The sequence below is a fragment of the Tamandua tetradactyla genome, chromosome 9 (assembly GCF_023851605.1).
Source record: "Tamandua tetradactyla isolate mTamTet1 chromosome 9, mTamTet1.pri, whole genome shotgun sequence".
In the NCBI taxonomy this organism is placed as follows: domain Eukaryota; kingdom Metazoa; phylum Chordata; class Mammalia; order Pilosa; family Myrmecophagidae; genus Tamandua; species Tamandua tetradactyla.
In genome coordinates this window covers 32,039,498-32,057,165 of record NC_135335.1, presented here as the reverse complement: position 1 = coordinate 32,057,165, position 17,668 = coordinate 32,039,498, and the positions used below count along the sequence as shown (strand labels likewise).

Below are 17,668 nucleotides of genomic sequence, written 5' to 3'. Positions count from 1 at the left end.
GCGGAAGGAAAGATACTGAAACTTCCCTGACTCACAACGCTTAGTGGGACCCCTTTAGGTTATTTATATATCTGGCCCTTAATTTAGATACGGTGTTTTCTCCTAGAGAAATTATATCGAGAGAGAGAGAGAGAGAGAGAGAGACGGATAATCTGTCAGGATTGAAACCAATAGGCTCTCATCCACTTTCAATTGTTGAAGGTGAACTAAAATATTCTAGAATTTTATGTCCCGTTTTGGACCCTCCTTCCTAGCATATTAAAAACATCGAGTCTCGAGCTCAGAGAGACCCTGAAATTGTTAGTCTCATACTAAACTTAATAGGCTCCTTGGAGGCAGCAAATCGGATCCATGCTGTTGGTTGGCTGTTCTATCGCACCAATTCATCCTAATGACTCTCCTGTTCTCTGAAGTGAAGGGCACTGACTTCAAATGTTAAAACTGGATGACAAGTCCTGTATTATAGCGTTAGTTCTGCTGGTGACTGTGAGCTTTGTAAATTTTTGCCCCTAGTTTCATCTTCTTGGATCCTCCCAGTTCCAAGGTTGTGTGATTTTTGTAACGTGGTTTACGAGGAAGCAGTTGAGTGGTTAAGCGCACAGGTGTTAAAAATCAGACATAAAATCTGGACTCAGATCACTAGAGCTTGCTTAATTATCGGAAAGCTTTTAGCGAGTTGTTGGGCATATAGTGCTCAATAAAAGGTAGCAGTTATAGAAGAGGAAATGCATTATTTCAAAGACCAATGATTTTTAGTTGCTTTTTTTGTTTTTAACCAGGACAATTTAAAGTAAAAATGCTATTCAATCCGGTTTCCTATCAGATTGAATAAATGCCTAGCAAGTATTTATGTATTGAGCAATTCCACCTGAGTTACCAATAATAGCATGGTAGTTTTTACTAATATAGTTTTGTCTACAAGAAGCTTACACAACATTATAGATGCCCCCCTCCCTAGTCTGACTAATCTCTATAATGTCTTAAGGTAGGGAGAGGTTTACAACTGCGGACGTTATAGGACTTACTTCCTAATAATGAGTCAGTTTATTGCAAGAAGCTAGTTATGGGGACCAGCATGAAATAATCACACCAAGCCAAGAGAACAAGTTAAAATTGTTATAGGAACCATGAATTCAAATTTTGTGACTTGTTTTTTATTCACCCTTCCAACCACGGTGTTGCATAAAAGGTTTGCTATTCATTATAGACCCAGGGACAGAATGTACCTGAAGTTTAAAAAAAAAATCCTAAAGAAAATGAGGGTGGGTATGAAATAGAGGTGCTGGACATTATGTCCTTCTATAGGCTTTAAAAGATTTAAGTAGATGGACTTAAATCCACTGAATTATTTTGCCTAAAAGAGAAAAAAATTTAAGAAGAAGAAAGGGAAACATAATGTGGAGCTTGCCGCTTGGCTCTCTGGATGTAGTAACAGCCAGCTTTCTGTAATGATTATTATTAATAGAGCCAGACTGATCATGAGGCATTAGCGGCTGTCTTCAGAGACAAGTCTCTGATAGAATATAACTGTAACTCATATTGCCTGTGTATGCCCCGGAGGTACACTGATTTCGCTTGAGATGTTTGAAAATACTTTAACAAAGAAAAAGCCAGCTCAGTCAAAAGATGAAGTGTTAATATTTGAAGATAGAGGCTCTGTTACTGCTCCCAGCCCTAGAAATGTGCTTAGCCTCTCCCTCTTTCCCTCCAGTGTTCTGTCTTAACCAGGTACTGCAGGGGTCACAAGGGTGACTAGTTAAGACACCGACCTTGTCCTTGAGGAATTTGCAGGATAACAGAGGCCATAAGAAAGTATTAAGGGTCCTCAGAGAGGACCAGCTAAAATTGAGATTCAGCATGATTCAGGATTCCTTAAAATGGGTACCAGTTGAGCAGCAGTACTTGCCAACTCCTCATTTCCGCTCAAATGCCTAACTGCATAGCACATGCCTTACAGTCTGCCCTTAAATTGGAACCAGACCAGATACTTCCTTCTAAGCCCTTCAATGTCTTGTTTTCTCTAGGGCAAGGCAATGGTACTCTGTACTTTACTTAGAAAGTATGTAAATAAGGTTGAGGAGAGAATAAATTGATCATCTGCCTCTCATGTTTGCTTGGGAAGCAGAAACATAGTATTAGGAATCAGTAATAATAATAATAATATTTGTAAAGCTCTTAAAACAGTGTCTGGCACAATAGAACAGATTTCAAAGTTTGGTATGGGATACAGATCTACAATTTCAGGTTTTTCTTTCTAGCTGCTCCTAGACACTGGAGACTAAAAGAAATATCAATATAATGATACAGCAATCATAGTCATTTATTAAAGCCTGTCTTCTCTGTTATAATTCCACTTCTCCTTTGATCCTTCTCCTAGTCTTTAGGGATATTTGGATTATGCCCATTCTAACTTAAGTTGGAAAGGTGTCGACAATATGAGATAGGGGGATAGGGAGTAGTTGATATTATTGGAGAGGCTGGCCTCTCTGGGTTTCAGGACTTATCTGGCCTAGGCACCATCTGGAGGTTGCAAGTTTCTGGAAAGTAGTCTTAGTCATTAAAACTTTTGTAGAATCTCAGATAGAGCCCTAAGTGTTCTTTAGGGTTAACAGCAATAGTGCTGTTTGGGATTTTGCCAGCCATGACAATTAGCAACATCTAGCTAAAGCTTGCATAAGAGTAGCCTTCAGAGTAGCCTCTCAACTCTGTTTGAGCTCTCTCAGCCACTGATAACTTATTTGTTACATTTCTTTCCCCCCTTTTGGTCAGGATGGCATTGTTGATCCCACAGTGCCAGGGAGACTTTCACCCCTAGATGTCATGTCCCACGTAGGGGGGAGTGATGTGATTTTCCTTGCAGAGTTGGGCTTAGAGAGCTCTAGGCCACATCTGAGCTTCAAAAGGGGGTTTCTAGAAGTAATTCTTAGGCATAACTACAGGTAGGCTTAGCTTCTCCACTCCAGAAATAAGTGTCACAAGAGGAAACCTCATGATCAAGGGCTTGGCCTTGGGAATTCCTAATGTTTGAGACAGTATCAGGGGTTACCTGGGTAGTAAAATTTAATAGTTCCATATTTTTAGTTCTGTACATTTTATCTCACGTGTGGGTTTATGTGTCTAGCACCTTAGTCAAGATACAAAACAGTTCCACTACCACAAGGATCCCTCCTATTGCCCTTTGATAAACTACACCCCCTTCCCTCTCACCCTCCCTAATCACTGATAGCCCCTAAGATCTTGTCCTTTCAAAAATGTTATATAAATGCAATCATACCATATGTAGTCTTTGGAGATAGGCTCCTTTTATTCAGCATAATTCCCTAGAGATTCATACAATTTGTTGTGTCTATCAGTAGTCCATTTATTTTATTGCTGATTAGTTTCCATGGTATGGAGTTAATCACAGTTTTTAACCATTTACTCATTAAAAGATATCTGCGTTGTTTCCAATTAGGGGCTACTACAAATAAAGCTGCCATTTAGAGTCATGTACAGGTTTTTTATGTAAATAAATTTTCATTTGGGATCTCGTTCTTTCAATTAGCTTTCTACAGATTACCCATATGGTTAAACGTCTTTTATTTATAGGCTGCCCAAGTTTCCTCTTTTGAGAAGGGCCTATTTTGTTCATTTTTTCCATCCATTGGACTGTTTGCCTTTTTCTGACTAGTTTGTAAGAGGTCTTTCTATATATCCTGGATATTAATCTTTTGTCACTTACAGGAGATTGTCTGCATTGACATTTTGGTTCTCATTGTTTCTCAAAGTGATGTAAAGTTTAGGAATTGATAAAGAAGTAATGAAACTTGAGTTTGGAGCATCAACGAGGAGACAGAGCAGTTTCATTCAGGGAATGTCATTCAGAACTACCCCCCAAGTTCAAGGAGACTGCTGCACTTTCGCATCTGATAAGTGCCAGCAATATGCTTTAATAGTGGCAGGTTAGGTGCCAAGCACAGCATATCAAAACTTCTGCCTGCTGGAAGGTAGATGTCAGGAGCCCTTAGATTTGCTATTAGAAAACCTTTGCCTCCTTTGAGGGTGGGGGTGGGAGACCTTCAGCTGTATTTATTGCATCACAAAACCAGCCATGTTTTTCAGCATTCTGATCCACAGAAACTGCTGACATCACGGTGAACTCCTTCACTGTTGTTTTCAGTTTTCCTAGCACTGCAGAATTCCAGAATTTAGAATCCTGACTCACCCTTCAGCCAGTCACACATAATGCTGACTGTTTTGGTGGGGTCAGTACTCACAATGTGACTTTTAAAAGGTAAAATAGCTTTTGAACAAGCCACAGCCAGTGCAATTTCAGGTAATAGTCAAACTTCCTTTTATCTCCTCTAGCTTTCTCATTGGCTTCAGCAGCTGAGTCTTTTTCCTTTGACTGAAGCGGAAGCCAAGTCTCCGCCATCCTGACCATAAAGCTGTGGATTGTACGAGCTGGCACAGCCAGACTGTCCTTCCGAGGCTGAGTGAGTCATCTTTTCAAGACTCCTGGCTGGGGCACAGTATGCACTTAAAGAGAAACAGCTGCATAGCTTATACGTAGTTGAGTTAGCTATCCTTTGGATAAATCAGCTTATAAAGTTTCTACTGCTCAAAATCATCTCGAAAAGTTCATTTGCTGTGAAGAGTGCAATTCCCCATTTTGCTGATGGAGAAATTGATATACAAAGTTGTTATAGTTTTCTCAAACCACAGCAAAAACATAAAGGCAAGTATCAGGACTTCTAAGGGCATGAAATTTATGCTTTCTCTATACAATTAAATGTTAAGAAAAAGAGGCTTGAATACTTTAAATCCAAATGGTGGTGAGGGTTTTATTTATGGTGTAATTTATGAAAAGGCTTTGCAAGTTCCAAAGTGCTTTAATAAGGTAAAATATTAAGATCAGCTTTTGCTGTCATGAAATTCCTTTTCTACATTGAATTATTACACTTAAAAGAAATATTTTTGATGTGAGTAGGCAAACATAGCATTCTAGGGCATTTGAAGAATGATTGGAAGTATTTTCCCCCTTTATTTAGATGTTGGTGTCTCCATTTGATGCAATAATCTCAAAGAAATCAACTGCCTCTAAATGTTACTTATATTGAAGATTTAACTACAATGAAGTTTGTTTTGGGTGGCACACAATTCAAAGAAAGCTCTGCACAAACAAATGGGTGACTAATTGTATCTTAGCGGTGCTTCCTCCTTTTTTCCTTCTAGATGCTTCAAATACACACCTAGTTTCTGAGAGGCAGCTTGTCTTGATCAGAGTCATTTGCGTCTGTCTTCCATCAGGGACTATCATTTTATGAACCAACATATGCTATGATAAAAATAACCTATTTTTAAATAGATTTACATAACACTTTCTAGTTTGCACATAAGAATTTAATCTTTCGTGATAACCTTTTGTTATCCTATTTAGTCCTGACAGAAACCTCCAAGATTCTTGCACAACCTCTTTGGGTTAGCTCTTTTTATTTAAGTAGGAGACATGAGCAACCTAACTTGGTGTTTTTCACAAAATGCTTTTACACTGTATATGGCAGACAGTCTATTGAGGTTGCATCATATAATGAATAAAGCTTCATTTCAAGTCTCTTTCAGTCCCTTCAACTTATCTCAAGGAGAAAGTCTCACTTTGGTACCTACCAGCCTTGATCTCCTCTGTAATGTTGTGTTTAACCTTTCTTAACCAGGAAGCCATAAGCCATAGTAGCTATCTACAATGCAGTCATGTTATTATGTAACATGACAAGTTATACTGTTTTATTCACTGGTGTGGTAATATAGCGTTTCCTTTTAAGATAAAGAATAAACAAGTGAGTGGATTTAAAAATAAATATAAAATAAGAATAGAGGTAAATGATATCTTTTTTTATTAGTTAAACTTTTTTTTAAAAAATACCAAAAAAAAGCATTCTTAACTTTTGATCATTCCATTCTACATATATAATCAGTAATTCACAATATCATCACATAGTTGCATATTCATCATCATGATCATTTCTTGGAACATTTGCATCTATTCAGAAAAAGAAATAAAAATAAAACAGAAAAAAATGCATACATACCCTACCCCTTACCCCTCCCTTTCATTGGTAAATAATATCTTATTTAACCCTCACCACAGCCTTTTGAAAGTATGTACAACAAAGTGTGAATAACCACAAGGTGGGACACAAGGATAGGCAGATTTGGCCAAAAATGAGTCTGAGGTACAAAAATGGTACCACATGTGGGAAACACTGTTGAAATCCAAAGGATTATTGAATGATGGAAGATAAGAGAGTACAAGGGGGTGACATTTTCAGTGCCTCCCCCTTAAAGCAACTTTAGTATTTGCCTTCTGACTCTTACAGGCTTGAGGATGAGCTGTTAAGAGTAATTCCTGTGCTAACCATGATTGAGAAGATTCTCAGGAAATACACTATTACCACTGCAAGTAAAATGTAAGATTGTTTTTCCCTTGAATCCTTCCAGAACGCTATTGTGTAATCCTAACACTTTGCCAGTTATCTTTGAGGATTAACAATGTTTTTAAATAAACAGGAAAAAAAAAGAGGACAGAAACAACGTCTGCTTCATATTCCTTCTAAATATGGTGTTTTCAGAGTAGAAGAACCTGGGGCATGGGGCAAGCACCTGCGACATTTGAATATCTGCAGACAGGCAGTTCGACCGGCATTTCCTGCCAGCTGCTGTTGTGACGAAACTGCCAGTGATGCCAGGGGTGGGGGTGGGGGGCGTGAAGAGGGTTGGTTGAAGCTTTCAGCACCTGAAGGATATATATGTCTGAAAAATTCCGTGCAGGTAGTAGGTCTCTCTGTTCCTTAACCAAAGGCAGCACCCCAAATTCAAACCAGCTGTGTGACTTTGTGTGTGTGTGTGTGTGTGTGTGTGTGTGTGTGTGTGTGTGTAACGTGTACACAGAACATTACAGGACCTGGATTATTGGAAGAATAACACCAAAAGGGTAAAGACCTCTTCTCAAGATAACCCCAAGAGTTGGACCTCATGGAGGGGGGGTAAGGCAAAACTGGAGAGGGAAATTTGTCTTCAATTTCTATCTTCTTTTTTCCCACATCTCCCCTTTCCCTTCCCTTACTATTATCTTTCCAACATTCTTAGGTAGTGGTCCCAGCTGAGTAAGAGCCAATAAATAACTTCCCACTGAATGATGAGGGGATATTGGCCGAGTCTTAGTTTTCCCAGGGTTTTTGCCCACAAAATCCACTCTGAGAGATTTCGTAGGGGGCGGGCAGTGAAGAACAGTCTCCTCCGAGCTTCCCACATCATACCCACAGATCCTTTCCCACTTTTCCACTCCTACCCCCTTTGAAGACTTTAATATATTCCTGTTTTAAAGAACAGAACACCGGAATATTATATAGGGGCATAAGAGATGAAATCATAGTTTGAGGGTCACAATAGCAGGAAAAAAAAGATGACACCGAAAATTAAAATTATAGGAAGTCTTTGAAATCAGATTTCATACTTTCATTGTATGATTCCAAACTGAGGACCCAGCAAGGTCAAGGATAAGCAACATTCAACTCACAGTCCCTACACTGGACAGAGTACCTGAAAAATAGGCCTTCAATCAGTTATTATCGAATGAATGACTATTTCATATTCCCTCTCAGCCTCACACCTGAGATTTCCCAACTTAGTCACTTTCCTCAGATTCAGCATTCATTACATCCTGTCCTAGAGACAAGCATTTTCCATAGGTATTTCCTGTTTTTTTAAGTTCCTTTCAACCTTAATCTACTGGTGACAGCATTAGTTGGCTTGTATTTTATGATGGACTTTGCAACGATACAGTAAAAAAGAAATCCTGGATCTCCTGAATTGATACTAATACAAATAGTTTTTAAAAGGAACTACTGTACAATGGGAAGGTTGACACCTGTGCTGGTTTGAAGCTGTTATGTACCCCAGAAAAGGCCATGTCCTTTCTTTAAAAAAAGTATTTTTATTGAAAAATCTTTACACACATACAGTCCATCCACAGTATACAATCAGTGGCTCACAACGCCATCACATAGTTGCGTATTCATCGCCATGATCATTTTTAGAGCATTTGCATCACTCCAGAAAAAGAAATAAAAAGAAAAAACCCATACATCACATGCCCCATACCCCTCCCTCTCATTGACCATTAGTATTTCAATCTACCCAATTTTTTTTTGTTCCATATCGTCCCCTGTTATCTATTTTCCTTATATATTTTTTACTTATCTGCCCATACCCTGGATGAAAGGAGCATCAGACACAAGGTTTTTCACAATCACAAGATCACAATGTAAAAGCTATATAGTTATAAAATTGTCTTCAAGAATCAAGGCTACTGGAGCACAGTTCAACAGTGTCAGGTACTTCCCTCCAGCCACTCCAATGTACCATAATCTAAAAAGGGATATCTATGTAATGCATAAGGATAACCTCTAGGATAACCTCTCGATTCTGTTTCCAATCTTGCAGCCACTGAAACTTCGTCTCATTTCTCTCTTTCCCCTTTTGGTCAAGAAGGCTTTCTCAATCCCATGAAGGCCATGTCCTTTTAATCCATTCCTGTGGGTGTAGAACTATTGTGGGTGGGACGTTTTAATTAGGTTGTTTCGACTGAGACGTGACCACCCAATTCAAGGTGGGTCTTAATCCTTTACTGGAGTCCTTTATGAGTATAAAAGACAGAAAAAGCTCAGAGGATTCAGAGTGAAACTCCTGAAGAAGCATGGAGAGAAGTGAGAGAGAAAAGCCCTGGAGATGTGAAAGAGACCCACAGGAGATGAAAGCAATGAAACCCAGGTAAGAAGGACCAGTAGGCACTGGCCATATGTCTTGCCATCTGACCAAGAAAGCCCAGATGCCAATGGCCTTTCTTCAGGGAAGGTATTGTCCTGTTGATGCTTTACCTGGGACATTTTCATGGCCTTAGAACTGTAATTTCGTGAACTAATAAATCCTCATTGTAATAGCCAACCCATTTCTGGTATATTGCATTCCAGCAGCTTTAGCAATCTGAAATAATAGCCCTCAAGAGGGTTGTGAGATTTAGGACAATGTATATAAGAAGTACTTTCTACATTTTAAGGGGCTAGTCACACATTATTTATTGTTATTACCAGAATATTAGAAAACAACCCATAGAACCTTACAGAGGTCCCTAGGCCAGACCCTATATGACAGAGCAATGGTTCTCCAACATTTTTTATCAGCTTACCATTTTGGTAAAATACCCCCAAGACTTCCTTATCTCATGCGCTTTTGCCATTCAATCCAAGAGTTGCATCAAAATGAATGGGAAGAATAGAACCACGTTCAATTTCTAGTTTCTAATATTTACCTTCTGCTGGGAAAGAGAAACAGGAATAAAAGAAGTGTGTCAACCAATTCCAAATACAGGGATCTACAGCTTCCGAAATAGAGTATAATTAGGTTCTTGATGAAAGAAGACAGGAAATCAAGCTAAGCATTAGGGAAACAAAGAAAAGGGCCCAGAGGTAGAAGACTTAACATCTCTACGTGCTTTCACCACTTAATTGTGCCTCTCTTTAATCATTGCTATTTCTGAAGAGCATTGTTCTAGTTTGCTAGCTGCCGGAATGCAATATACCAGAAACGGAATGGCTTTTAAAAGGGGGAATTTAATAAGTTACTAGTTTACAGTTCTAAGGCCGAGAAAATGTCCCAATTAGAACAAGTCAATAGAAATGTCCAATCAAAGGCATCCAGGAAAAGATACCTTGGTTCAAGAAGGCCGATGAAGTTCAGAGTTTCTTTCTCAAGTGAGAAGGTACATGGTGACACAGTCACAATTTCTCTCTCAGCTGAAAGGGCACGTGGAGAGCACTGTGTCATATGCTGGCTTTCTCTCCTGGCTTCTTGTTTCATGAAGCTCCCCGGGAGGCGTTTTCCCTCTTCATCGCTGGCTGCAGAATCTCTGCTTCGTGGTGCTGCAGCATTCTCTGCTTTCTCCGAATCTCTTTCATTCTCCAAAATGTTTCCTCTTTTATAGGACTTCAGAAACTAATAAAGACCCGCCCAAATGGATGTGGACACACCTCTACCTAATCCAGTTTAAGAACCACTCTTGATTGACTCACACCTCCAGGAAGATGATCTAATTACAGTTTCAAACATACAATACTGAATAGGGGTTAGAAGAAACAGCTGCCTTTACAAAATGGGATTAGTATTAAAAGATGGCTTTTCTAGGGTACATACATCATTTCAAACCAGCACAAGTACCTCCTGACTACTTTCTCTTCTAATTCTTTATCACCTATATATTTCAACTACCATCTTTTCAAACTGAAAAAAGCAGATAAGTAATTCAGGGATCCAGTAGAATGAAAATAATTTAAACAAACCAGAGCATGTCCACCTGTCTGTAGGGAACAGCCCCTATTCAGCTCCAGCTAATGTGTTACCTTGGAGAAATATGCAATTAGGATTGCCAGATATCTCATTTTTTTCACAGAAGTTGAAATTCTTGATTTTTATGAGGACTCTCCCAATTTTCAATTGTTGGTAACTTACTAAAAATGTTTTCTGGCCAAGTGAAACCCATTTGTGGACTAGATCTGCTATCTCTAGTCGTCTCATGATTGATATAAAATAATATTTGTGCTTATATGTACCTTGCTTATTTCACTGAGCATATCATTTTCAAGGTTCTTCATATTTGCAGCATGTCTTCTTTCTTATAGCCAAACAATATTCCAACGTGTGCTCTAGTTTTCAAGCTGCTGGAATGCAAAACACCAGGAATGGAGTGGCTTTTAAAAAGGGGAATTTATTAAGTTGCAAGTTTATAGTTCTAAGAATATGAAAATGTCCATATTAAAACAAGGCTATAAAAATGTCCAATCTAAGGCATCCAGGGAAAGATACTTTGGTTCAAGAAGGCTGATGATGTTCAGAGTTTCTTTCTCAACTGGAAAGGCACATGGCGAGATCTAGCTTTCTTTTCAGTGGCTTCCCAGGGTTCTGTCTGTTCTGTTGGCTCTGTCAGTTCTGGTGGCTCTAAAGCTTTTTCCAAAATGGTTCCCTCTTAAAGGGCTCCAGTAAGCAGCCCCACCTTGAATGGGTGGAAACACATCTCCATAGAAACCATCTCATCAAAAGTTACCACCCACAATTGGGTGGGTCACATATCCATGGAAACAACAAAAAAGATTCCACCCAGCAATATTGAATGAGGATTAAAGGACATAGCTTCAAACCAGCACAGTGTGTTTGTACCACATTTTGTTTACCCATTCATATTGTTGATGGACATTTGGGTTGTGCCTACCTTTTGGCTAATGTGAAGTATTAGCCAAAATATCGGTGTAGAAGTATTGATTAGAAACCTCTTGTTTTTACTCTCTTTCAGTATTTACCTAGAAGTGGAATTACTGGATCATATGGCAATTCTATATTTGCTTCCACAGTGGTTGCACCATTTTACATTCTTACCAACAATGCTCAAAAGTTACCATTTCTCTGCATCCTTTCCAACAATTATTTTCCAATTAAAAAATGAAAAAGCCATCCTTGTGGGTTTGAGGTTGTATCTCACTGTGGTTTTGATTTGTATTTTCCTAGTAGAAAATACATATGCTGATTGGCCAATTGTATATCTTCTTTGTAGAAACGTTTATTCAAATCTTTTGCCCATTTTTAATTGCATTGTTTGCTTTTTTGTTATTGCATTGTGAAAGTTCTTCATATATTCTGATTATTAAGCCCTTATCCTATATATGGTTTGCAACAAATTTACCCCATTCTATAGATTGACTTTTCACTTTCTTGATAGTTTCCTTCAACGCACAACATTTTTACATTTTGATGAAATCAAATTTATCTATTGTTTCTTTTGTTGGTTGTGCTTTTGGTGTCATATCTAAGAATCCATTGCCAAATCCCATGTCATGAAGATTTGCCCCTCTGTTATCTAAGACTTTTATAGTTTTAGCTCTTATGTTTAGCTCCTTGATCCATTTTAGTTGATGTTTGTGTATACTATGAGCTAGAGGTCTAACTTCATTCTTTTGCACATAGATATCCAGTTTTCCAGCACAATTTGTTGAAGAGACTATTCTTCCCCCACTACATCTACTTATCACCTTTGTTGAAAATCAGTTGGTCATAGATGTGTGGGTCAATTCCTGGACTTTCAATATTGCTCCATTGAACTATTTGTCTATGCCACTATCACACTGCTTTGATTACTGTAGTTTTGTAGTACCATATGAAATTGGGAAATTTGAGAACTTTAACTTTGTTATTTTTCAAAACTGTTTTGGTTTCCAGTACCTTTTGCAGTTCCATATAATATTGAAGGCCACTTTTTCCATTTCCATAAAAAAAGATTACTGGAATTTGATAGGGATTGCATTGAGTTTGTATAATGCTTTGGATAATATTGACCTGTTAACTATATTAACTCTTCCCATCCATGAACATGGGATGTCTTGTCATTTATTTAGGCCTTAAAGTCATCCTTTTAAAGTCACCCTTTTAAATTGTTTTTAAAGGTTCATTGTTATTTAGTGTATTCAAAGTTATGAAACCCTTACCACTATCTAATTCCCGAACATTTTCATAACCCCAAAAAGAAGCTCCATACCCATCAGCAATCTCTCCCCATTCTCTCCTACCCACAGCCCCTGGCAACCATGAATCTGATTTTACTCTATTCTTGACATTTTCATATAAATGTAATCATACAACACTTGGCCTTTGTTGAGTCTGGTTTCTTTCACTTAGCTTAATATTTTTAAGTTATGTTCATGTAACATGAATCAGTACCTCATTCATTTTCATGGCCAAATAATATTCAACTGTATGCATTTACCATATTTTATTTATCCATTCAACAGTTCACGGACATTTGGGTTGTTTTCACATTGTGGCTATTATGAATAATGTGGCTATGAACATTCATACTCAAATCTTTGAGTAAATGTATGTTTTCAGTTTTCTCAGGAAGATAGGTATCTTAAACCCCTTTTCCCTAGATTCCAATTAAAAGTTGTTAGCAGTAAATTAATAAAGACTGAAAGTGGTTAGCAGTTACTAAGGGCTAAGCAGAGGGAGAGTGGGGAGTTACAGTTTAATAGGTGCAGAGTTTCTCTTTTGGATGATGAAAGAGTTTTAGCAATGGATGGCATTTGATGGTAGCACAACATTGTAAAGCTATTTAATGCCACTTAGTTGTACACTGAAAATGGTTAAAATGGAAAATTTTATGTTTTATATATGTCACTACAATAAAAATATTTTAATATTTATTTGCAGTAACATAAATTGAGATCATTACAGCTTCACTTTGCTGTACAATTATACAAGCTGACCCAAGGAAACTTTGTTCACTTGTGAGTGTCAAAAAATTATTCACAGAAGAGGTGACGTTTGACTACCTTTTGAACAATACAAATTACCAGTAAGAGAGGGGTAAAGTAGGGGAGTGGGGAGAGGAGCAGTTGGGGAGGGTTTGGGAGGGGGGCAGCTCAACTGCAAGTTGGGCTACAGACCCTCCTGTTCTTTTTTTTTTTAATAAGACAATTTCTTTTTTATTATTTTTTAAGATAATTCAGAACCTCTTACTGTTCTTTTTTTTACTTATTTTTTTTACATGGGCAGGCACCAGGAATTGAACCCAGGTCCTCTGGCATGGCAGGTGAGCATTCTTGCCTGCTGAGCCACCGTGGCCCACCCTTCCTACTGTTCTTGACTTTCCATGTCAAGCCTGCATCCCCGTCCTTCCCATCAGTTCTGGGACTGCACATTAACCTTCTAATGAGTCACCTTGTGCTTTAAACGCATAGTCAGTTTCTGTGCTTGCAACCCACAAACCATAACTGAGTGCTCTAGAAAAAAACCAAAAGTGTTTAGATTTTGGAAACAGAATAGATTTTCAAAACGGCTGTATAACTTGGGACAAAATCCTTCAATCTTAAAAGCACCCAGCTGGAACCTGGCATTTAGTGGCCACTGAGTAAATATTAGTCCCATCACTCCCTGCACCTCTATTATATTAAAAAATCAGTAAAGGCACTAAAATGGACATCACATTTCTTGGTGTGAAAACCATTGGCTCACACACAGTTTGAATGGGTATGAACAACCACCATGTAAATTATAATCAAAATCATGAGGAGCCCCGACCACAACCAAGGCGGCGGTGTGAGAAACATCAAGACTCCACCTCCTCATAGAAGGCTTTGAACTACCAAGAAGAATTGGCAAAAAAAGATTTTTCAGAGCTCCAGAAAACAGTTACAGTATTTAGTAACAGGGCACATGCCGAATCAAGAAAAAGGCTGCTTAAAAGCAGTAGGATTTTGTGGCACCCTAGCTGACCCCTCCTCCATCCCCTCACCAGCTCAGCCCAGAGCCAGCCCATGCTTTAGCAAAGGTCCCTGGTCCTCGTTCTGAACGGAGCATAGTAACCCTCCTGCACATGCTGGGAACATGTATGCCTGGCCCAGTCTGTCTGATGGTAGCCTAAGGGACACTTGTGGCAGTCCCACTGCCCCAGAGCTTCCCAGGCATGTAGAAGGCAGCTTACAGAGCTCTCCTGCAGAGTACTGTGGGGCAGTAGTCAAGTGGTGGCTGCCTGGGGTAAGGTATTGCTGGCGGTAGGAAATCCAGTTCAGTGCCCAGGACTGTAAGGAAATTGTTTCCTAGGGAAGAGGGGAAACACACACACATGCCGAAGACAAGACACATTCACAAGAAAGGATCCGAGAGGCCCCAATTCTTTGGCCACAAGCTATTCTCTAACCCACTGTAGGACTAATCTCTGCAGGACAGCACTCATACAGGCCCATCTGGAAAGACTGGGGAAAGTATTTCCTTTTCTTTCTTCTTTTTTAACAGAATAAACCATTTATTAAAACTTTGTGTGGCAACTTCCCCACTTGGAGAATTTCTGATATTCTCACAAGTAGTGGGGACAGCCAATTCAGTAGACCAAGCCCTAGATCTTGGGGTTTGCTGCTATGAAACTTATTCCTGCAAAGGATAGGCTAAGCATACTTAAAATTAGGCCTAAGAGTCACACCAAAAGAACCACTTTTGTTGCTCAGATCTGGCCTCTCTCTCTCTCTAAGCCAACTCAGCAGGTGAATGCACAGCCCTTCCGCATACATGGGACATGACTTCTAGGGGTATAAATCTCTCTGGCAATGAGGGACAGAAATCCCAGGTGATCCAGGACCTAGAATCAAGGGATTGAGAAAGCCTTCTTGACCAAAAGGGGGAAGAGAAAAATGAGATGAAATAAACTTTCAGTGGCTGAGAGATTTCAAACAGAGTCAAGAGGTTATCCTGGAGGTTTCTCTTATGCATTATTATATAGATATCCCTTTTTAGTTTATGGTGTATTGGAGTGGGTGGAGGGAAGTACCTGAACTGTTGAGCTGTGTTCCAGTAGCCTTGATTCTTGGAGATGACTGAAGAAAGATATAATGTTTACAATGTGACTGTGTGATTGTGTAAACCTCGTGTCTTATGCACCTGTTATCTGAGGGATAGATGAGTAAAAAATATGGATAAATAAATGAATAATGGGGGGACAAAGGGTAAAATAAATTGGGTTGATGGAAATACTAGTGGTCAATGAGAGGGAGGGGTAAGGTGTATAGATATGTATGTTTTTTCTTTTTACTTTTCATTTCTTTTTCTGGAGTGATGTAGATATTATAAGAAATGATCATGGTGATGAATACACAACTATGTGATGATATTCTGAGCCACTGATTGTATACCATGTGTGGAATGTATGTGTCTGAAGATTTATCAGTAAAAATATATTTTTTGAAATATAGTGTGTAAAAAAATAAAAATAAAATAACGACAAAAAACACCCTTTTGATCCAATCGTACAGTGGTAAACATTTCCCCTCATAAACATTCCACTTAAAACACAGTTACAGTTAAATCACAACATAATCCAATCTGACCAGAACTTGAAAATACTGATGTCATTTATCACTCAATGATTTCACAGTGAGGTGAGTGCTGATCTAGGTCTTTTGATGAGTCAAAGAGACAAAATCCCATATGCCTGAAGGTTAAATTTTATGCACTCAGCTTAAATGTAATCACTCAGCTAAATTTTATGCATTTGATAAATGTCTAAGCTTAAAAACATGAATATTTCTGAGTTACATCTCCCCTCTCCTCAAAAAAACAATTATCAGGACAAATTAAGGTTAAGAGTTGAGTCTGAAACTGTACTTTATTTGTAACTATAACATCTCTCTCTCTCTTTCAATTGATCAACCACAAGCATGCAAAAGGCCCTCTTCTGAATGGAACTGCTCCCACAGCCCCTTGGATATCAATAGGTAAATTATAAAGGCCACTCGATTTTTAGTTCTCTTCTGTTTTACACCATTTCTAAGCGATGTGTGAGACATACACCGCAGAAATTGTGGAAGGAATGATTCTCCCTAGACCACAATACAACCCTCTTGTTTGTTTTCAGCGTGACACCTGAGTCAAGCATCCATCACCTAGACCCAGCAAATGGTGCACGTGTTGCACTCCACATCCCAGCTCCACATGGCCACCGCATTCCATTTCTCAAGGGAGAACATTTTGTCTCCTCCCAACTGGGAGCCTTCACCCCAAGACCCAGCACCAGACTCCTCATTGTCTTCCATGTCAGCCATGGTGGCAGCAGGCAGCTGGTGACCGAGACGTTGAGCTGAGACAGGAGGGCAGCCTTTTTTTTTTTTTTAATTGCTCCTGGCATTCAAAGAAAGCTCTTCACAACACTAGCTGGATGCAAGCTTAAGGAATAGATGCCTCAGAATCGAAATTCTGGTGATATGCTAAAATATCAACCTGTCCCGGTTTCAACACAAGATTAAGAAACATACAGAGAAACAAGAAATGATGGCCTGGTCAAAGGAAAAGATTTAAAAAACACCAAAGACTTTTAAAATGATCCTAAATATGCTCAAAGAGGTAAAAGAAAATATGGACAAAGAACTAAAGTAAATCAGGAAAACAATAGATGAACACAAAGAGAATATCAATAGAGAGGTGGAAACTACGAAAAGGAATTAAATAGACCCGGAGACCACAGTAATAGAAATGACAAATTCCCTAGAAGAGTTAAACAGTTGATTGGAACTGGAAGACAAAAGGGTCAGTGAACTTGAAGATAAGACAAATGAAATCATATAGTCTGAGGAGCAAAAAGATGAAAGAATGAAGAAAAGTGAACAGAGCCTGAGAAGCCTATGGGACACCATCAAGTGTACCAATATAGGCATTGTGGGAGTCCCAGAAGGATAGAAAAGGAAGGAAGGGAGAGGAAGGAGGGGAGAGAAGGAGGGAAGGAATGTAGGAAGGAAGGAAGGACGAGGGAGGGAGGGAGGGTGGTAGGGAGGGAGGGAGGGAAGGAGGAGGGCCAGAGAGAATATTCAAATAAATAATGGCTGAAAATGTGACAAGTTTAACAAAAGACATGCACCAATGCACTCCAGCCAGAATAAACCCAGAGAGACCATGTTATAATTAAACTGTCATATATCAAAATGAGAATCCTGAAAGCCTCAAGAGAGAAGCAACACGTCACATACAAGGGAGCCACAAAAAGATTAAGTACTGATTTCTCATCAGAAACCAAGAAGGCTGTGGGAAGACATCTAAAATGCTGACA

The 17,668-nt window shown here is 38.9% G+C and overlaps 1 long non-coding RNA gene and 1 pseudogene across 1 annotated transcript; one reads left to right on the top strand and one right to left on the bottom strand.

The window, feature by feature from the left end:
• The first annotated feature begins 4,122 nt into the window (after positions 1-4,122).
• On the top strand, positions 4,123-6,586 carry LOC143646934 (uncharacterized). Its single transcript, XR_013157754.1, has 3 exons — positions 4,123-4,273; positions 4,348-4,717; positions 6,357-6,586. It is a non-coding gene; the product is annotated as an uncharacterized LOC143646934 (long non-coding RNA).
• Positions 6,587-16,395: 9,809 nt separating this feature from the next.
• On the bottom strand, positions 16,396-16,670 carry LOC143646328 (RING-box protein 2 pseudogene; annotated as a pseudogene).
• Positions 16,671-17,668: the final 998 nt, after the last annotated feature.